Here is a 23,153-nt window from a genome sequence, read left to right on the forward strand (position 1 = left end):
CAGAACCTAGGGTACAGTTTCCAGCCTTGCTGAGGCACGTTTCCTTGTGTCATTTTCCTTGTCAGAGCCTTGAGTCAAGCCTGATGTGAGCAGGAGCAAACTGAAGTCTACAGTCTTTATTTGTGAAGAAATAAAAATAGCAGTGACACAGGAAATATCTGGAGGCAGTGTGACAAATGGCCCTTGTCAATTTACAGCTACTCACTTTTGGTCCTATATCACAGCCACTGCATTTCCTTTGCCTAGATGTAAATGACCCAAGGAGATGCCTGGCAGTGGCAAGTTAAGCCCTACATGAATATTTCAGATCTTGTGGGTAGTGACAGGCAGGCAGTGTTGCCTGAGGTACATGGTGCAATCCCCCTCGGTGCACCTGAACCCTGAGGCATTAGGGAACAAACAGTGCAGGGAAAACTGGATCTGCTGCAACTACACTGTGCATCAATAGCACAGGGAGTGCTGGCAGCTGGATGGGAACCATGGATCAGGAAGAAGAGAGAGAGTTAAGAAAGACTGTGTGTGTTCAGGAGAGCTTCAGAGACACAGAGTTGTTTTGGCAGAGCAGAGGCAGCAGGAGTCTGGACAGCACAGCCAGGTCTGCAAGGTCTGGGGAGCAGGAGGGAGCATCCGCATGCAATGCAGCCCTTTGCAGCTCTTTTTGCCAACTTTCGTTGTTTTTTCTCCCTCTTCTCAAAATAGTTACTTGTTAGAACAAGCTTCTTGCCAGGATGTCGCAATTGAGATGTTTGCTCTTGATCCTGGCTGTGATTCCTGTAGCACAGCTATGCTGGGTAAATCAATGTCCCCTCCCCCCCGCCCCCCTCAACAAGTGGCAGAAAACACAATCCTGGCTGCATTGAAAATAACAAACTTTGACTCACTTCCTCTTCAGAAACTCTTCAGTATGCCCCATTATGCAATTCTCCAGTCTCCTGGTACCAAGAGAGAACTAATATGCCTTTAATCCCTGAAGAGCCAACTTCTAGGGGGGACTTTTCCCTGCATGGATCCTTCAGTTGTGGTCATGTTAAAGTGGTGAAAATCCGTGCTGATGAAGGAATGCTCTGCTACTGTTCCTCTTTTGTGTGTGTGTGTGTGCACATGGGATCCAGGTCTCCCCTTGTTTTTTATTTCACAGCAGATATGAGGCGCTTGGCATTTTAGTTGGAACACCTCAGATCCATAGCTTAGACTCCAGCAGTCCAACCTTTCAGCTTTTCAGGGGTATTGCAGTCTCTAGGAATTATCCCAACACTGTCATCAAACCAGCACCTGACATTAAAAAAAATGTAGGTTCTACCTCAGTGAGTAACATGCATTTCTTTAGTGACTATTGGGAGGTGAGCAGGGAAAAAGAAATGGAAAATTGCTTGTATATGAAATATGCATGAAGAATATTTTCATGAGCCTGGACTACAATCTTGCTGGATTTCACATCTTTCATTAAGCCCTTCAGACTTCTGAGCTGCAGCAATGAATCCTTTTTAATTTATTTTTTTTATTAATGACATCAAAGCACTATGGCAATTATTTAGGCAAAACTGTGCTGCACGCACACATAAAAACACATGCCCTTTTGGTGATTGGTAGTTGGAAGAAAATATTCAATAGATCAAGGATAAATGTGCAAAAGCAAAAATATCTTTTTAGTCATTGATGTGAATGAAGCTTTACTAAATAAATTACATGTGTGAAAAGAATTTCCACAAATTCAGGTGGTGGCTCAGCAGCTCAGTCTTTAACAGAACTGTTCCTCTGCTGAAAACTCAGGCACATGCATATGACCAGTACTGTATCTAGGGAAAACCAGGGGAATCACTTTTTAGCAGAATCACCCCCATTTTACCTGCAATTTCCCACTGAGTACAGCAAAGTGCAGGACCTATCCCAAACATGAGGAAATAGAGCAACACATCAATTATGTATCATGAGGATGAACACTCAATGCTCACCTCTGAATTCAGTGCACTGTATTGTGACATCTTCTGGTGTATCATTGCGGAGTTTTAGCAAAGTAGAAATACTTTTAGTAGGGACGGAGGACAGTCCTTTTGTAAAAAAACCCAATTTTTATTGCCACCCAGAAAGATGCCACAAATCCACCTACTCACAGGGATCTACCAGAAAGTCCTAATAAAATTCCTAACTGCTTTTGAAATCTGGACTTCTTTGTTTTATTAGTGCCCCCACCACAGACAAAGCCCTATCGCCCCAAGCTCTGTTCATACACACCTATAATCCTCCAGGATTTATAATTTAAATAAACATATCAGAGATGTTAATCTAGATCATCTAAGAGTCTCTTTGAGGGTTTTATTTCAGATTCCAGTCAAAGAGATAAAGAGCTGGGGTCTGAAGTCTTTTCTTCTGTAGTCCTGTATTTCTTCTAAAACTGGGATAGGGTTAGGAAGAACACTTCCTATGAAAGCTGACTATGGGCATCTGTATCTCCTCTCAGATCATGTCAGCTCTGCTGCATGATGAATTCTTATTTGGGGGTCACACACAGTCGGGACTGATGAGGCAGCTGGCAGTGAGATGAGCAGCCTCTCCCTTGTGACTTGTCCAGGGTGCTGGTGGTTTGGAAGCAGCCAATCAAGCTGAGTACTCATGTGGAGATGTGTACATGCACGCAGAAAATTAGCAAAACGCCTGCCTTGCTGAAGAGGCCAGCTTGCTCAGTCTGCAGAAGCCTGCTCCTAAATCTGGAGGCAGCTGTGGCCTGGCTGACGCTGTGACAGGCTGCCCACATCTGTGTGTGCTCAGCCTGCAGGGAAGGGCCAAAAAGGCAGGTGAACATGCAACGTGGCCCACCTGCCTAGGCTTGCCTGGAATGACACACCCAGCTTCTGCACAAAAACGCTGCCTTCAATCTCTCAGAAAGGTAAAACAACCACAGTTGGAGGTTGCCTTTGGAGAACTTGCTTTCTGTGCCTGCTCCCATGGAGAAAACATCAGGTCCCTCAAGATTTAGGAGGCTCCCCATGAATGGGAACACAACACAAGGTAGAGTGACTGAGCTACAGTGCTGCCCATCCTCTGCCTCACTCTTTCATAGACCCAGGTGATCCATACAAGTTCCCACCGTGATGCTCTCCAAGGTACAGCCAACATCCATACCTGGGACTGCCACCCTTCAGGGGTGCTGAGGATCTGCACCTTTTCTGGTGCAATCTCTCACTTGCTAGAGAAATGTGGCTTTCAAGGGTCAGTTTGGTGGCACAGTCACTGCCCAGTTGGAAGGATGCTGTGAAGGATGGACAGCTGAGGCTGCTCTGACCCAACATAGCTCAGTGTCTTCAGCGGTGATGTGGAAGGCTGGTAGTAGTCATGTTGAAGGTTGGTAGTGATGGAGTTTGGTAGATCTGAGGAAGACAAAAATATGAAAAATCTGCAGTGCATCAGGCTGAGGAATGGAATTTAAAATTATGTCATCACCTTAGGAAAACTGACTGGAGAAAGTAGGATGAAATTCAGTAGAGACACGTGCAGGATGTTGTACTTAGGCTTGACAATACAATTCCTTAAATCTTTCATCTTGAAAGAGTGAAAATGAGTCCTGTTCTGCTAAGTTCTGGAAGAACTTCAGCTGGATTTTCATGCTCAGTTTCATGATCAGTTGGAAGACCAGATCTCTGTACAGAGTTTTTTTATGACTCAGTATAAAACAGAGACTTTGTAAACCAAAAGACAGTAGCTGTTTAGAGATCTGTCATCATTTCCCTCTGGCACAAATATTTCTGCTATTTTGGTTGACAGCATAAGCTTCTGGTCTGAGAGCAACAGTATTAAACTTTGAATTTCTCCTGGAAGGTGGTGATTAGAAGGTGTGTTGGAGACACCCTTTGAGTGGGAGAAACCATGATGATGTGGTTGTGCTGGGCAATATGTGCAGCATATGCCTTTCTTTCCTCTGGTACTGCTCCAAGTCAATAGTGTTATTACTCCAATAACATCAAGGGACTTAGGCTTGTATGAAACTGGAAATAATGCAGTGCTTAATTAGATGATTTTGATAAGAAGAACCTAGAGTAACGTGTAGCTAGAAAAGATTAATTGCAGCTTCATTTCCCGAGGTAATTCCATGTAGGATTGCCTCGCTTCATTTTCTGAGGTAATTCCATGTAGGATTGCCTCTGGTCACAACACAGTTTCACTCTAGTGGTGCTGCACATTGTTAAAAGTCAGCAGTCATTTGTTTTGTGCTGAGCAGACTACATTATGAAGGAGATAATCCAGTTTGCTGTCATTTTGGCAGCTTGCTAATGACACAGGGCAGCGTAATATTGCATGGGTTCAAAATTCAGCTGCTAAGCTTCAAGATTTATGCTTAGCACATACTGTCATTCTTCAGAAATAGTTTTTCCTTTATCCCAAAACTTTGCTTTAAATTTATTGTCACTTTCCGGCTAATGTCTAAAGGGCAACCAAATGACATTTTTCTTCATGCCTGTTAAATGATCTATAATCAAGTGAGGGCAGGGGGAAAACTGTGGCAATTAACAAGGCCAGAGCCTTTGCAGAAGCAGACAGAAAGGAAAAGAGAACAGATTTGAGCTGACTCATTCAGAAGAGGTTTTAACAGAACATTCACTGCTCTAAATCTATGTCCTTCATCTAGAAGGAAAGAAAGTCTAGTAGTATGGATATTAGCCTAGAACCTGTGTAAGGCTAAGAACTGCTTGGGCCAAGTTCTTCCCTTCCGTCCTTCCCCTACTCCACCCCTTTCTACTATTTCCATACAATAAGAAGTCAGGCCTGTGTCCCAGCCAGGGGCCAGGCACCAGGCACCCTTAGCAGGCAGCACCATTGCCTCAAGTTTAAGGCCAGAGAACAGGGGCAGATGAAGCTTTACAAAGGTGAACTTCCATAGTATCCTATGGATATCCTGGCCCTCTGCTCTTTGGCACTTAGGGGGTGTTGCCCAGCTCTGCCCTTTGAACACAGCCTGGTGTCCTTCCTAGGGCACAGGGAACCACAGGGAGTTTGTGCTGGGGCATCTGCAGCTCTTGCTGGCATGGTGTCTGTGGACACAGTAAAGCTTGTCTCCTGGTTCTGGTTTTCATGAGCTTGTATCTTCTGAATTTTACTTTGATTTTCAGGAAGGAAAAGGGAAAATCTGTTGAAAATGGATAGCTCACTGGCATTTCTGCCATACATCATCAAGATTGCTCTGCACTGTATTGAATTCTCCTAGGCCAATTTTGCCTTAGGTTTTGTTTTTCAGTTATTTCATGCTTAGAAATAGTTTCAGGTTTACAGACTACAACGAACCCTTATGGGAATCCTGCAGTTTGTTTGGTGGCCTGTTGGGTTTGGTTTGGTTGCTTAGCTGGACTTGGTTCATTGTTCATTTGGAGGTCCCCAAGGAGTAGAGGGCAATGGGTTCTTCTGCTTCCTTCTATTCATAAAGGGTGGGAACTCAGGCACCCTCTGACAGTGCAGGCTTTATAAGGGCAGGTAGGCAGAAAGATCAGCCTGTGGAGAGCATTCAAACTGGATACAAAAAGCCTGACCTTCATGTCCTGAAGCCAAGGGAGTCTGAAGAGTGAATCAAAGAAGACAGGAGGAACTGACAGTAGGGGATTGATAGGCAAAGACTATGATCTCAGCAACTGCATTTTGAAGGGAGGCCTTCAGGGAAAAAAAAAAAAAAAAAAAAAGGAAAAAAAAGGGGGAAAAAAAAAGAAGAAAGAAAGAAAGAAAATGAGATCAAGCATTAAAGTTTTACCAAAAAAGTTTGACCTTTACTGATGTTAACTGCTATGAATAATATCAGTTTGTACCAGCAGAGGAATTGAGCCTGAATTTATTTTTCTTATAGACTTCCCTACTAGGTTAATTCACTTGTGAATGAGATAAAAGTAGGAGGAAGCTGAATGCTGATATTTCTAACAGCAAAGTTCACCTCTCAGGCCAGACTTTCATACAAAATAACTGCGATCTCATACTTTTGTGCCTTATGAAAAAATTGAAATAAAATCAAACCTGCTCTGTGCTGCACTGAATGGCATTTATAGCAGTGGGAGACATACCAGGACATTCATTCTGTCACCCTTCTCCCCTCTCCCCACTCAGTAAAACACAGCCAGTGGAAAAGGTGTCACATTGGCTGAGAGCTGGGCTGCCTTCCTGGACATGAGTGGGTTGCCATACTGACTCCACAGCCAGCAGTGATGAGGAGAAGCTGAAGTGTTCAAGGCCAGGTTAGATGGGGCTCTAAGCGACTTGATATGGTGTCCCTGCCCATGGCAGGGGGTTGGAACTAGATGATCTTTAAGGTCCTTTCCAACCTAAACCATTCTATGATTTTCTGCAGTGATTCTATGATTACAAGGAAAATACTTGAGTGACACCATTAAATGGAGCTCAGCAGAGTCAGGTTCTCAGCTCAGGACAGGTAGTCAACAAGTTAAATCCTGTCCTTTCAAATGTTGCAGTCAAAATGAAGAAAGACATCAATAGGTGGTCTTAGAATGAAGAGAGGAAAAGAGAAGAAAAAGGAAGCCTATTTTTAATGGTTGGAAGGTTCTTTAGATACAAAGGGTCACCCTGGATAGGACAATACAGAGTAGGCAGAAACAGCAGCATTTCTGAATGGCTGAGGAATAAGGAAGGAAGGAAAGCTGAGCTGAATATGACTCATTCCAAGACCTGAATGAGAAAGAGGATGGGATATTCAGCAGTTTCCCATGAGGAAGTACCTCTAAAAAGAAATCCTACCTTTCAAAGGAAAAAATATAAGAGAAAAAAAAAAACCCAGAAGTATTTATTGAGATTTAGAATAATTTATAAATGTCTTTTGCATTTTTCTCATCCTTAGAAAATTCCTTAAGAAATTAGTGGACCATTATTGTAGGTGGGAGCTTTCATCACCATCTTGAGCAAGCAAAAATGTTCATGTTAATCTCATGCCTTTGGATCACGTAAAGGACTGTGTGTGTCATCACAATGGCTGCATTTGCACAGTGCCTTAAGACACTGCTGCTGATGCCTGTGGAAAGTACAAAGCAGTACCTGGAAGGCACTGTGCCCCATTGTCCCATATGTCTTTTTTTCCACTCTTTATCAGCTGGTGATAGAGATAAATATTTGTTTTTCTCCTGACAATTTTGGTTCCAGATTTATATAGGGTGTGAGTGAGAAGTATTTCCATCAACACTCTTAGATTTACAACGTTTTGAATTCCTATGCTGAGAGAGCATAAGCATTCTGAACTCAGTCCTATTTTAGAGAACTATTTTGGTTTTTTGTTTGGTTTACTGTTGTTCTTGGTTTTCTTTGGGGTTTTATTTAATTTTTCTCTCTGGAGAAAGTAAATTAACAGTATGACATCATGGTTTGACATACCCATATCTTTTTGAAAAGATATATGCAGAATAAGGAAAGATCATCTTAATGGTTCATCCATTAAGACAAAAAAAATCACCTTTGTTTCATGCAATATGGGATGTATGGACATCCTTTCTTTTTTGCTATCTTCTTAGTCTCCTCTGCCATCTCCATATGGAAATTAAAAATATATATATTCTGTAGGAAATAAGACTCAAAGAATTTACTGTTCTTCTTCACATTCCCCTTTCCCCTGCCTCTGTACACCAGCATGCTCTTAATTCTCTACTGCTGATCAAGAGAAAAATGAGTGCATTTCAGGTGAGTATGCAGGATACAATCCCCCACAGTGTGTGGGGAAAACCCTGCAAGAGAGAAGACAGTGAGTCTCTGAGGTTTCCCGTGCTGTGGTTTTCCTGGGTGGTCTTTCTGATGAGAGGTGATAGGTATATTGGGGAATTTTGAAGATGCAATGGTGGCTCACTCTTGGAGCTCCTCTTCCTCACTAGGATGTGGTAAAATTAGTCCTAATCAAGCCAAGCTCCGTGTTTCAAGAGCAGCTCTTGTTTCTGGTGCCTGTTTTCGCTGAACAACATAGCTATACATTCCACCTTGCAGCACTGCTCTGTATCACATTTACAGGGCCACTTTATCATGCTCATCCTGTTGTTCCTAGATAAGTAATTCCACTCTCCACTGAGTGTTAAGCCCTTGCAAATATTTATGCACACCTCTCCTCATACCATCACTCAGTCAGTGCCTTCAAACTTTCCTCTCAATCCCTTCACATTTCTGGTAATTGGTGCTTTTTTTTTCCTGTGCTCAGTACTTTTCAGTCGACAAGCCAAGGTATATGTTTCTCTTTAAACTTCTTATAAACCTACCCCATAGGCTACCCCTTTTTTCAGGGAGCAGGGAACCGCTGTTGTGACTGTGATGGTGATGTCCCTGCTCCTCTGTGACCAGAAGAGGTGCAGGCATTCCCAAATTGCGCATCTTGGGGTTTTGAGTCCTGTGGTGCTCAACTGCTATTGGTAAACCCACAGTCTCCTTCAATGCTCCTGTGTGTGAAATTATTTCCTCCCTGCATCTCCACCATACATTAAGTTGTAATGAGAGAAAGTAAGTTGCTCACTGTTCTGGTTCATATGTATTTGGAGCCTTAATTAGAACACCACAAAAATCAAAGAAGACAAATGAATCTAACTCTAAGACATTATTTATTCACATAAATGTATTTTCAAATTAAGACAGAACTCTTGATAGCAGAGCCACTTCAAGCAACCCACACCGGTAATATTATTTACTAAGGTGCCATGCACACACCAGCACCTGCATCCATCAAAACTAAGGGTGCTCTAAATCATCCAGTGCCAAAATGAATGCAAACAACCGGGAAAAATATAAAGAACAAAGAAAATAACATGCCAGTCCTGGGGCTTTTCTCTCTAATCTGTGGAAGAGCCTTAGGGTAGACACATCAGATATTTTCTTTGTTCTTCCTTCTGTACACTGTTTGCATTACAATTTGGCATAATTATTTAAGAAGCCCTGAGTTGTGTTGGATGTGGGTGGTGGATTCACGGCCTGGAGACTGTGGTGTTGTTGTTGTATATTACTGTCTAACTCCCAGGAGGCTGAGCTTACTGTACTCCATCTGCAATTAATTTATCACTTTGCATGTGTGTTTTTATATGGTGTACATATTATGTCTAATACAGCTATTAAGCAATCCAATTCTATTTTTCCCTCTTATTGTTGTAGACAGTAAATGTCTGCCCAGCCTTCTCCATTTCTGATCACCTAAAAGACGACAGAGTGGGGTTTGTGCCAGGTGGTTGAGCAAACAGTAATGCAAATTTTCTTCTCATGGTTACTGTTCTCAAGCTACAATGGCATAACTACAAACAGATAGCAAGACATTGCAGGAACACAGCAAGATCTGCAGTTTGTAGGTTTACGTGGGTATTCAGGCAGTTCATACAAGTTTTCCATTGCTAAGGATTTGTTTCAAAAAGCTATCATCTAGAATCTGTGATATTTACTCTTAATGAACATGATAGGAGAGACATTGAACACATTGAGTCAATAAAATTGGGCTGGAATAACTAAAAGAAAGATATGATCCATATTAGCTGCAGGCTGTACCATTGGCACATCATCCAAGAAAGCTGAAATAGTTGCATTCTTCTAAGATTCAAGTATGCTTTGAGGTGAAAATACCATTTAGCAAGCACATATATCAACAATTCGTTTTGTGGCCCTCTTTCTTAGTACCACAGACTGTAGGCCAAATTCAAGACTGATGTCTGCTCCCTGGCTTCAGTGAGATTTTATCTGAGCTAGCATTTGGTGTCTTCCACTTCAATAAGAAAGAAGTTACTGCAGTGAAATGCATGGCAAATATTAAGGGCAGTGCTGGAATATATATAGGTAGAGAAATTGTTACTGGGGAAACTTTACACTCTAAGTGTAACTGGACACTAAACAGGAAGAGAAACTAATCATTGAAAGCATTGGTAATTCTCTCCTTAACTGCCAGGACAATCAATTTGGTAAACGGATCCTTTGGCAGCACGGCATGCAAGCCCCATCACTTTACAGAACAGATATTGACTGGATTTAGTCTCACCTGTTAGGAAATGTTCTGAGCTGCACAGCAAATAGAGCAAAACGTAGTTTTTACAGCATTGTCTGCTTAATAAGGAAACTCTGGGAAAAGCACAGTTTTTGTTTTTTCTATCTTATTCCTAAACTCTTGCACTGGTTTGGTTCATCATCATACTCTACTGAATAGGTGCGTGGAGGACAGCGGAGCTGATTCCTCACTGCTAAACTCCTCAAAACTACAAAACACAGGGTCTGGACACAGAAACTGAGAGTCAAACCAGCCACTCACTTGGGGCCCCCTTTTCCCTTGCAGATGCAGGGACAGGTAATAACCTTGGCCTGGAGCAGGCTGTGTGGAGTGAAAGATCACATAATGCCCAGCTACAGGGAAACCTGCAGCTGGTTTCTGCTATTTGGGGCAGGGAGGGAATGAGTAGACAGCAGATTCCAGGCAAGTTGTGTCATGGCACTAAAAAGACATGAGCGAAAGCTCTGCTGCTTTAGTTTTATCTTCATCCTCCCTGAAAAGCAGGTAGTTCTGAATCATAGTTATTCCAGAAACTAGACAGAAGACCTACTGATAGAGAATCATGTCTTTTATATGAGTTCTTTGATGTAGGAAAGCAAGAAGCCTTCAAGACATAAGCTGTGAATATTTTCTGTGGTAGTGCTATGGTAATAACATGGTTTTTAAATTCAGAGGTGTAGAGTCAAGCCCTCAATGATGCAATAAAAAAAATCATGTGGCAGCACAAAACCTCTAAGGGTAATTGCTTGGCCATTTCTGCAGTGTAAGCAGAGTATACAATTCAGACATGAATGAAATTGTACTAAAGTGTGAAAATCAAATCCTCTTATTTATGAATAACTAGATAAGCCAAACCCTCACTGAAAATTTCTGTGTAATTTGATCATTATGTCCATGGCTGTAATTGAGGCACAAAAGGGTATCAGAGAGGATAAATAGAGTTGTTACATGTCACGGGTCTGATTTTCATTACATTTGTAAGGTGTAGTGGTGTAAGTTTCTGCTTACCTTCTAATTTATGAGGATGTGGGTCAAAGCCATTTGCTACAGCTCAGAGTAAAGCCAGGAGATACATTCTTTACCTATTATGACTAATGTGACATCTGTAAAGAGTTAAATGAAGAGCATCTCTCCTCCATGTGTTTTTAAAGCACCCTTTTCTACTGTGATGTGAAATAAATTCCAAGTTAAAGGGTCATTAAAACACTAAAACTAACAAAGCAAGGACAACCTCACACATGTGTCTGAAACCTAAGGAGCTTCCAGAAGAGCTCTAATGTCTGAGCCAGAGTATGTGGAAGAAGTCAAAGAGAAATGGAAATTGTGTGCCTGACTCTTTACTCGATTGGACTAGTAGGAAAGATGAAATATCTGATTTGATGATTAATGAGTAGACAACGACAATGTGTTCTTTTAAATAAAAATGTTGCTGACCAATTGATGAGCAAAGCTATGATACAACCCTAAAAACTCAGTAAGGAAGAAGATTCATTGTGTGAGAAAGGTATTGCATCATAAGATTATGAAATCTGCTCACCTAGGTTGAGCTTCAGGTTCTGCCACTAGCCTAGCCTGTCATGTCAAATTATCAAGTATAAGAGGGTTCAAATAAGTGATCATTATTTTGCATCTTACTGTCAAAGCCCTAAGCCTGACTTTTTGCCTGTCCTTGAAACTCCAGTTGAACATGAATATTTTTCAGCTGGGCAGAACATTTGAAAATCAGGACCGAAGTAGTTTGATCCTGAAAATTTAGAAGGCACTTACTACTCACTTATGCACATCACAGACCTACTTCAAGGCTTAACCAGAGATGTGTTTTAGATTGTGGGTTGGAAAATAATTCACACAATGAATGGCAGGTTTATTATTCTCCTGGTGCCCAGTCTTTTTTTTCACACATAAAGAATTTTAGTTTAAATTGTGGATTATTAGCCATTTTTGATGTTTTAAGGAGTGGTTAAATTGATCCAAGCAATCATAGGATTATACCAACACATGATGTCCTAGGAACATTTGAAGAAATACAATGAGATTTGAACAAGAACTTGGCCCTGATGCAAAACAAATAGCAAGATAAAAAATCACCTCAAAACTTGAGATACCGGCTGTGACTTGTGTTAAGTAGGGCATTTACTGCCTTGTGACCCAGGTGAAATGTAACCCCCTGGTGCATATGTCCTGAAAAGAAGAGTTTTATGAAGGCTTGGCTTCTGGCATCAATTTACAGCTGATGCTTGCCCAGTGCTCATGAAATAGTAAGGAACGCAACTTTCCTGTGCATTTTGTTCACAGGATCCTCTGTATGTTGATGTTTAGAAGCATGCCTACCTGAGATGTTCATATTAATCAGAAGGAAAAGGATATTCAGAAAGTTAAACATCAGATCCAAGAGCAACCTTGTTATGCCCATTACTGCATGGAGAAACATGAATCACCATGAATGAAGCCACTTGTCCCTGTGTTAACACTGTTCACACCCCAGGGACGCCTGTTTTGCTTAACTCTGACTGCTCAGATGAGGTTTGGGTGAGTTGGGTCACAGTTAGGGGAGGATGAGATTGCTCTGTTCTTGAGCATCTCTCCCACTGCTGAAGCCAGAGTTGTGCTTCCCTTTTGGATCATTGGATCACCATTTGGATCACTGTCCGCACTTGCTTATTCTGTATTTTCCTTTCTGATAAAAATTAACTGTCAAAAATATCTAGTCTATAGATGATAACAGAAGTTTCTCTTGTATTGCAAATGAAGATTTGTATCCATGTCTGCTGGTTTCAGAGGGGGCAAGCTGATTTTCTTCACAGTGGCTGTTGTGGGGCTATATTTTTGAGCAAGTGGCTGTGTGGCACCTGGCTGCTGTCTGGAGTTAAACCACAACACCATGCAACTCCTCTTGGGTGATTGACTTATTTTAAAGAGGCATTACTTTGAAATTCTGTGCTGCCAAAAATGCTCAGCACTTTTGTCATCCATAGCAGCAATGATGCTAAAGTTAGAATAAAATAAATAGTTAGCATAAAATAGCATGTGTAGTAGTATTTGAGAAATCTGACATCAAATTCTAAAGGATTTTTTTCCTTTTTCTTACTTCTCCAGATTTTCCTCTGACATTTCCAGTTCTCTCCTGTTCCTTATTCCTCTGAGATTTTTCCTCAGGGAAAAATGTCACGGTGAAAAATTTCCTCAGGGAACCATGTCACGGTGGTTTCATTGTTAGCTCTGCTTATGATTCTGGATTTATTCAGAAGTTTCTGATTTTAAAGCTTGCAAATTTTTTTCTTCTGGCTTGCAACATCCACTATATGATATCACAGGAATAAAACCTGTAATGGGGGACATCTTCTGCCTTGTCTCCAGTATTTACTACATCAGCTGGAGTTGGGCACAGGCTCAAATCTTTTCTTCAGTACAGCTCCCAGGAGATGTCAGGACCCACATAGTCAATATGTATCAGTTATTGAGATAGGCTGTGAAAATTTGGTATTCCAAAACTGCAGAGCCAGGTGAGGTTAATTTTTGAAAAGTCCTTATTAGCAACCTTTATGTTTTTACAACTTCAACATGGAAGCCCACAGAAAAAGTTCAGTCCTGCAGAGGATCTTAAATCTTTTCATGCTGACAGTGATGAACATGAACAGATTATCCCTAGCCCTAATGCTGAGTGATTTCACCAACCTAGTGGGAAAGATCCTTCTCTTAATTACACAGGAACAAGTAGGGAATTGCTGTAGTGACGTGAATGGAGTTATTTTGGATAGACACCAATACAGGAGAGAACACAATCTGGCGCCTTGAATGCTGCCAACAAAAGCTCAGTTGTGTTATCCCGTGATTTGACTGTGGCAGGCAGTCTCACTGAACTGATGTCTGACCTAGCTCCCACGGAAGTCAATGTGAGCCTTTGCACTGATTAAAATGCTTTTCAGGAGACCCTCTCAGCAGCTGGATCAGATTTCGGATCAAGGGCTCCCTTATTGACTTTGATTGAAGCTCAGATCCTCGATGGCGCTGACCTAAATGTCATCTTATCTCAAGACTGGCCCAGCTTTGGCTGGGGGTGTTGGATCAGGCAACCTTCTGAAGGCTTTTCAGGTATGAAATATTCTCTGTGACTTGGTAGTGAATAGGGCTGTGGAAGACACAGCAGTGCTCTTGTCCATCAGCCCAACCTGTGCTTTCAGTGGAAGAAAGACTCCCACACAAGAGTCCTTGGGAATGTCAGGCATTATTTAACCACTGTATTAGCATACCTCTGCTTATTACCTTACAATGCTCTCATCGTGTTACAACATAGATGAGGACAAGTCACAAACCCCGGAGATTTATCTTCTCTAAAGGAATGTTTCCAAGACTTCAGCCCAGTAAACACTGGAGTTTAGCTGGGATTTAGAAAGAATGTATTTTCCTATTTGATTTGCAAGGTTTTTGTTTCCTGCCTCAGATTTCCAGAATTTTGGGTGATAGGGTTTCGTTAAAATAATTCAAACTCCCAAGAAAAATCAGGCACATTTAATTTTTCATGCAGAAAATATCTCAGATGACACCGTTTTAGAGCTATGTGCCAGTGAGACCAGACTGCTAAAAAAAATAGTTTCCACAGGATCCATCCAATCACTGAGGTTTGTGGCCAGCAAAATTTGCTTTAAATATTCACTTTTAGGGCACCTGGGCTTTGCAGTTTGTTTCCCTATTCCATCCTAATATGAGTTTTTGCACATTGAAAAGAGCTATTTTTTTTCCCTCTGGAACTTTGGATCAAGGATGGGGATATGGTAGAAAGATTAAATAACTGTGTGAAAATGAGTATCTATTAAAAATCAGAAGGGAAACAAAAACAGAGCCTCTCTAGACCTGACCTTTCAGCCAGATTCCTCTGTACATCTTGGATTATGGAAAGACTGATGATCTGTCTGTCTGACCACTGAAACATATTCTTCTTCCTTACTGCTTTTGACCTGAAGAACAGCTTATGAATTGTTGACAATGTTCCCTCCACTAGAGAGATCACACACTCATAAAAGGCAGGCTTGTCCCTGTACCCAGTCCCTCTCCTTTCTCACAAGATTCAATGTCTCTGTCCTAATTTGGATAGGTTTTCTGTAAAATCATGTTGCACTTTGGAGAATACAGTTCTCTAACATTGAAGAGATCACTTTAGGGTAATTAATCTTCTCCCTTTCCTCTTGAATCTCCAATCCCACAAACTACACATCTAGAAAGAAAAAAAATGGTCCAGGCCACTCCTGATTACCTATAGAGTTGACTAAATTAAAAAATAACGGACTTATAGCTGTTGTTATATAAGTGGAGTATGAGATATTCATAATTAATGGTGAACAAGTCCAAAATTTACCATAATTGTCACCTTCTTACTAAAGATGACATGTGGCCAAAACCACAAACATTTTGGAAGCCAGTTTGGTACCACACTAAGACAAACATATAGCATGCAGGTCCCATGAGATTTCATACAATTATGCTTTTAAACTGGCAGTGTTCTGCACCTTAGTTGCAGTCAGAAGATCCAGGGTCTGAGATTACTATAATTTTGTAGAGTAAAATCTTGGGCAAAATTTTATTTAATCTGATAGGGCCCACTACTGAAATCCTTACATGGTGAAATGACTCATTGACGTCACTGGAGTTTTGCCCAAATAAGAACCTCAGACTAAGGCTGGGAGGGATTATCTATGTTCTTCTCTACTTACTTATTAAGTAAATCCCATGTAGACTCTAATGAATGTAAAATGGCCTAAATGGAAATATGGGTCTTATATAAAGTTAAAAAGGATTTACTGGATTTATTGCAGATATCTTAACTTAGGTTACCTTTTACTTTTTTTCCCTCAGAAAAGGACTCTAGAGAAGAACAGGAACAAGAGCAGCTGTAATTGGCATGTTACAGAAAAACTCTCAAGAACTGTGATTTTTAAAACTCTCAAAAACTGTGATTTTTCAACATTTTTTATTGATATGAAGACCAGACTTCCAAGGGAAGTACAGACCTCCTAAGGTACTGTCAAGTTGAAAGATTTTTCTTCATTGTTTTTCACGTGCCTTTTGAAAGTAGCCTACCCACTGACCCTGGATTTAAAATCAGTGCTGTAAGAGGCTGACTTTTTCCAAAGAGGCATCAGCTGCAGCTACTTGGGTTGGTCCCCATAAGCAAAGACAAACATTTGAGGGGGAAGCATTTGGATCCAGTGCAATCACAAGCCAACTCTGGGGCCTTGTGTACAACCTTCTTGCTCTATAATTCTCCAGTAGGAATTGTCCTGCTGGACAATAATCAGGATTCAACCCTGACACTTGTCCTTCCTTCCCAATTGATCTCAAACTAAAGAACATGGACAGCAGGAGAACACATTTCTGGGGAAGAGAACTCTCCTGCAATTTGCTAGCAGCCAAAGGAGAGTAAGATTTCTGATTTCCCAGGCATGATGGTTTTTTTTCATAGACAGTTTCCAGCCATCCTGAAGGAGATGATGAAAGTCAAAAGAATACTTTGTAGTCTGCACCATGGCATATGCCCATGCTAGATTATATCTGGGATGCTTGACTTCATGAGAGAGTCTGGCCCCACTTATCCTGGAAAATGGTCTTTTAGTTCCCTAGGTCACGTTCCTAAGATTCTTCTGGCCTGATAGATGCTTCAGTATTCATCCTGACAGGTGTCAGCACCACTGACATTGGCTATCCCCTGACAGCTGTATGTCATTCTACCTTGACAAGACTTTTCTTCATCTTCAAACAAACAAACAAACAGCACCAAAAAGTCATGGAACTACCAGAAGCACTCAATGGCAACTGTAGCAGCATTAAATTCACTGCCTCTGTTTTCCAGTGCCACAGGACTTCCCATTCCACAGCAAATCAATGCTGAGGGGCTGCTCAATGTTCTCTGGTGCCCTCACAGCTCAGGACACCCTCTGATCCTTCTGACAGGCTGTTTCTGCTGCATCCTTGGTGAGTGAAGGTGCTGAGAACCTTCTCCTGTTGATGGTATCAAGGGGAACATCTGGAGATTGGAGAGAGGTAGAAGGGAAATGGATAACACTCGAACCTTCCCTTTCCAAAATTAACATTTTGATTAATTACATTGACATTCAACTAAAAAAGGGGATTAACAGGTATTAGAGCAGGCCAATAAAGAACTACACTTTTTTGGTGAATACTTTTTTGTATCTCTCATCTTTATGATGTCCCATCTTGTTTGGGAAAACCTTTTCCTCAGCCTCTCAAACAAACCCATAAATGGGAGATTAAGCTGAAGTATTATCCCATTCAAAGGCAAAGTAGTTTTTCATATTCTTCCCTAGTAGTACAGCTCTGTTTTTGAAGGCAGAGAACTTAGCTAACCTTGCTATGTCCCAGCAATTACAGAGATTTTGTTTGTTGTGTCATGAAAATGAACAACACATTTTCGATGTTAAACATTTATCCAAAGGTTCAGCATGACTGCTTAAAACTTAAGTAAATCAATCACTGTAGGTTAACCTTTGCTCATGACACTATTCTTTCTTTCTGAAAGCACTGTAGCTATCAGATCTCACAAGTTACATGGTTTTTCAACATGCCACTGTCAGGAGAAATACTTACTGGAGAAATCTGACACAGCAAATGCTTTTCCACCCAATGCTCTGTGGAGTTCAGTAAGTGTATGGGTTGCTGTGCTGTATTTTAAGGACATTAAAGATACAGTTTCAGCTACAACTCATCTGGAAAAATACCATAAATGTGAAACAATTGAGAGTTTAGAAGACATTAATGTTCCCTGGCACATGCATATCAGTGCAGTTCAATTAAACAGTTACAAGCACACTTTCTGTTTAAATTGGTCCTGTGGAACAAATCCTAACATGTCATACCAAGGTGTTTGCATTACAAAGGCTAATTGTGATGGAGTTTAGCCAAAGGAGATGAGAATGGGAAGACACAAGAAAACATTTTCAAGGAATTAAGGCTGTAGCAAACAGTGGCTGCTCTCTGCCCTGACAGAGCAAATATTTTTGTACTTGCAAAGCTTGGTAAAATGGGTGAGCAGAAAAGTTACCCAGCTTAACTCCAGGCCAAAATGGAAATCTGAGAAGAGCAAGGTGTCCTGCTTACTGCGAGGCAGCATTTTTTGTTTAATTCCCTCTGCTAGTCAGTACAGATGGCTTTTTCACTCTGCCTGTACACCTGACACAGGTGACAGCACTACACAAATTCAAGGCAGGAAAAACACCCAGATTGAGAACAGAAGTGGAGTTCTTTCAGTGATGGAAGGCTATTTTTAGGGTAGGGTAGATGATACAGCAGAGGTGGACAAGGTAGGATCCTTTTCACCACATATGGCTGAGACAGCTAATGCTTGTTCCAGAGGGACTCAAAGTATCTTCTCACTTCCATGGAAATTCCATTTTTTTCCTTCTGTAAAATGTTAGAGCACTTTTAGTTTGGATGAGAACCAACTGTGACAAGAGCTGGTACTGTAGAAAACATACCTTATGTGTCCTGCCTACCTTTTGGAGGTAGTTTTCTTTTGACTAAATGTCTCAGTTTTTCTTTGTTCTACAGAGATTTTCAGTGACAGACAGACAAAATCTCAGCAGTGTTTAAGCCATGTACAACCATGGGATCTGCTTTCTGTATCTCTGCTGAACTGGACTGTAAGCATACTCTGTGGGTTTACAGTGACTTCCTTCCTCAATCACTGAGGATCCCTGAAGCCCCAGTGAAATCTTGCTGCTCTCCCCATATGGCAGTTGTTGTCTTTCCTTACTCTGCCAGATGCAAGAGTCTCTTTCAGGGGTGCTATTCTTTAACACAGCAGGTGGGCCTTGCTTCTGCATGCAGCAGGTATCTGGAGATCCTTTCTCTTGTGTGTGTCAGGGCTGCTGCAATGGTTTACTTCCTCCTTCAGGTTTGCCCTTGCAGGTTTCTAGGGATGATTCAGCCATTTCATTGCAATGTGTAACTAGGCCTGACCAGGCTTAAATGTATGGCCTGAAGATGGAGAGATACCTAAGGAGTTTATAGGCTCACTACTGTGTCTTACTCTGTGTTACCAATTGCATGAGGCCATTCTCTGCAACCTCTGTGTAGAGATCCCATTTCCAGGGCAAGCCACATGTATTAAAGTTATATGGACTCATAAAGGGACTGGCCACTTTGTCACAGCCACTCTAAAACACTCATCAGGCATAAAAAGTGCCATAATCTACTTCCACATTATTTACAAACCCTGCAATTGGTGGGTTTCCATGCCAATGCAGAGCACAGTCCATGTCTCCTTACAGCTTTATCCGGAACTTTATTTCCTTCGTGTCTGGAGGCCCTTCGATTTAGGCAAAACTCAACTTTTTTTACTAACTGAAAACACAGTAAAACCTTTCAAATTCTAAGAAATTCCAGCCTGGTCCTGGAGAACATGCAAGAGGATACATGAAGCATGTACAACCTGAAACTCAGGTGATGTTAGGGATGTAAATGGGAGCCAGAAAACCCTGTGAGATTAGTTTCCTCAAGTTTAATGAACTAAAAAGGCACCCTTTACAGGAAGGTTCAGAGTGAGCACCTAACTTAGCTGCTTTGCATCTCTCCATGATGAAAGCTGTCTCTCTGCTAACTGGAAGAGAAAGCTGGGGTGATTAGACTCACTGAGACAAAGACACCTATTGTGAGTCTCATTTCTCCCTGACCTACAGGCTCCCACAAACTCAAAATCTGCAGTGTGGTGGTGGTCTGCCAGGACTGGTAGGCATCTGCTTATTGCTCAGGAGAGGCTCCCAAGATGGGAACAGGGCAATATGTTTTGCTTTCTACCTGCTGTGTCTCACTGCCATGCAACCCCTCCACCCTCTGTGGGGGTGTCCAGTGCAATGTCCAGAGGACCAAACCTGACTGATCTCATACAAATTGCATCTTGGATGGTAGGAAGTTTGGATGACAGACAAGCTATAAATAAATCTGCTGAAAAAACATGTAGGTGGGTAAGATACTAGTTTCCTTGCAGTTACTACTGGGAAGCCCTGGTTCTGGATGTTGGCATCCCCACAACCCAGCAACAATTTCTGCCCACTCAAGGCCATGATGGAAAATCACCAAGTTCTGCCGCTGGACTCTCTCTTTTCTCTATCTCTAAGTAATATTCACCAAACCCATGCTGATGCTAAACCACTATGGCTGTGGTAATCTTCTGGTTAAAGAGCTAAGTGATTTCCTCCATTTTTTGAGGTAAACCACTAACCCACGTCAATTGTGTACAGTGTTACTGGTTTGTGCCTCACCCTAGAAAAGCTTTATCCAGCAATCAGAGAGGTGTTAATATACATTGTGCCTTCCACTAGTAATGGCAAAATGGGCTGTGGTGGGTGACATGCCTGTCACCTCTCCCTGCTTGCTCTGTGGGCACACAGCTGCCTGCAGCCTGGGACACAGACACAACCCCTTCAGTGAGTGCCCTGCATGGACAAATCCAGCAATTCCTTTGAAAATTGCCACTGCAGGAAAGGGATTGGCTTTGAAGGTACTACTTTACTTCAGTCAGAAAAGGATGTTTTAGACTTATCCCTTCGAAAGGAAAACTGCAAAAAAATGGTTGTTTTTTCCAGCCATGCAGCAAAGTCCTATTTGAAGTAATTTAGCCCTGAGGCAGAACATATAAAAGATACACCCCAGTTAAAACCAGCTGCAGCTTGCTGGGAAAACAAACCACTCCAGCAGCTCTGGATCCCTGCTGCAGAGTGACTCACTAACAATGTTCATCCTTCATTATGATGCAGGTTTGGTTCATTCATTGCCTAACTATTATGTCACTAATTAGAGACCCTTAACTGACTAGGACAGGAGATGTTCACAACAGCTTGGTGGGGTGAGAGGAGTGACAAACAGGTCAGAGACTAGATGTGACCTAGCTTTAGAAAGGCGGGAGAGTTGGGAGAATCAGGAACAAAAACGTCTTGTCTGGGGGTCTCTTCCCCAGCTGCCATGAAAAGAAACATGTTTTTCTTTCTAGGCTGTGGGCTGCAGAGGCAATGCTTTGCCATAGTTGGCTTATTCTGTTCTTATTGCTAATATGGGCAGGGAAACAGAAGTAGGCAAACAACTGCACCCTTTTAGAGACAATTAATTCTCATAAAGAAAGCAACAATCGGAACTAATATCAATACCCTCTATGGGAAGAGTGACAATGGTCTATGTTGGATATGTTGAGCACAGCAAAAGAACAAGTTACCTGGAGGAAAATCTGCTCTTTGACAAGATAACACTTTATTAGTCTATTGTAAATATGTGTGGCCTCTGCCCTCAGCAGACATGAGATCTCCTAGCATTCTTCTAGGCAAAGAAAGCTAAGTGTCCTGTACATTGTATGTTCTCTGCTTCTTGCTCACTTCAAAATGAGTGTGGACCTAACAACCCTAAAAAAATGGCTAAAAAAGCCCACCGTGGATGTCCATAGCATCTAAATTTATGAAAGCTGCTAGGTGGAATAGTCTAAGCTACTCACATGGAAACACCCATGAAAAGAAGGCAGTTCAGCTTGAAAGCAGACTGTCTGAAAGTGTGAATTTGAGGAAGCTGAAAAAGCAGGCATCAGAATGTCAGTCCTTCATGTTTGCAATTAGCAACCAAACATATGGGGGAGGGGGAGGACTCTCTGCCTGCTCAGAGTGAAGCAACTGTTACACAAGAGGCACAGCAGTGCTGAGAACCCCAAGTCCAAGGCACACAAACCTCCCTGTGAAGTAGATGTACAACCACGTGCCCTGCCTGCATGCCCCATTGCATGGAGCTGTGGCACTTACAAGTGGGTGATTGAACACAGCAAGCTGGAAGTGGGGCTTGTCATGGTCAGCATTTGATGAGAATTGTCTCAGATGCCAATGTGTCTCTTCTGTCTTTTTCAGCAGAGGCATTTCATATTGATACTCCTCTCCAAAGCACTTCAAAATTTAAATAATTTTATTTTATCTATCCTAATAATTTTATATGCAGTAACTAGTTGATGTTTAACCTGCTAGTTTTGCTTTTACCTTTTTTTAGTGTACCACTTTGCTTCAGATGTTTTGCCGTGGAACCAGCACTCCTTTCACTAAGCCCTTGGCTCTCAGCATTCACTGGAAACATTTTCCAGCTGTGAGATGAAAGGTAAAAGACTTAAAATTATATAGTGGACAGTAGACCTCTAAAACAGTTTATTCACAGCGAATCTGACATACTCCCTGCTAAATACCACAGGTTATAATAAAACTCCTGAGTGTAACAACCTGACAACTTTGGAAAATATAAAAATGGGACACCTGGGAATCTGAAATTATTTGGCTGTGACATTTGGCAATGGGCAATGTCCACTTTTGTTCAGAGGGTCCAAGAACATTCCAACTCAATGATCCCAGCTACATGCTGCCTAGAACCCAGCAAAGGAAGCACTGGGCAGCAGCTATTGCCCAATCCTCTGGGTAACCTTTCTGACATGATTATTTACTAAGCAATGTGGCAGCTATGTAGAATCATCCTGCTTAGGGGTCCATGCCCTTTCATCCATGTATAGTCTTTCCAAAAGTGCTTCTCTCTTGGAATTGTAAACTCATTAGACTTTCATCAAGGAAACACTCCCTCTTCCCCTCTTCTGCCCCCCTCCTTGCTCCACTTGGTAGTTTTCTCTCTCTCTGGTTCCTCTTGCTTCAGCTGCTCAGATCAAGAATGGTAATGTTTTCATTACAGCTAAATACACCCCACCTACTCATTGCCACAACATGCCTTTAAACTAGCTGGAGCAAAGACCCATTCCAACAGGTAAAATATTACTGTAGGCTCAAATGAGCCTTGGAACAGTGCAATGCCCTACATAGGACAGGGTAGATATTGTCTGCAGCTGAATTAATTAGACTTCAATATAAAAGGTTGGAGGTGGGTCCCTTGGAAACCACAAGCCTGGGTTCCACGGCTTATTGTGACTGAACACTTCTCTGCTAACACCATCTCCCAGTAGTCCAGGGTGCTTCAGATCTCAAGGTGTTTAAAATCAAAGCTAAGATTTTCCTGAAGTTCAAGGTATCTAAATTCAATGACCAAATAGAGAAAAAACTCAGCAGTGCTATTTTTGTTGCTTGGTCCCAAGCCCAGCATGTGATTCAGAGATATATTTGTGTAAATTTGCTTTTGGTGTGAAAATCTCAGCTCCAGTCAGCAGCAATCC

At 41.7% G+C, this 23,153-nt stretch overlaps 1 long non-coding RNA gene across 1 annotated transcript in view; it reads right to left on the reverse strand.

Annotated features, from left to right (window-relative positions):
* Positions 1-852: 852 nt before the first annotated feature.
* Positions 853-23,153, reverse strand: part of LOC107204123 — a 69,115-nt gene continuing 46,814 nt past the window's right edge. The window contains exon 8 of the long non-coding RNA XR_004497595.1: positions 853-3,365. This is a non-coding gene — a long non-coding RNA (uncharacterized LOC107204123). The remainder of the gene's footprint in view (positions 3,366-23,153) is intronic.

The sequence above is a fragment of the Parus major genome, chromosome 1A (assembly GCF_001522545.3).
Source record: "Parus major isolate Abel chromosome 1A, Parus_major1.1, whole genome shotgun sequence".
Taxonomy (NCBI): Eukaryota; Metazoa; Chordata; class Aves; order Passeriformes; family Paridae; genus Parus; species Parus major.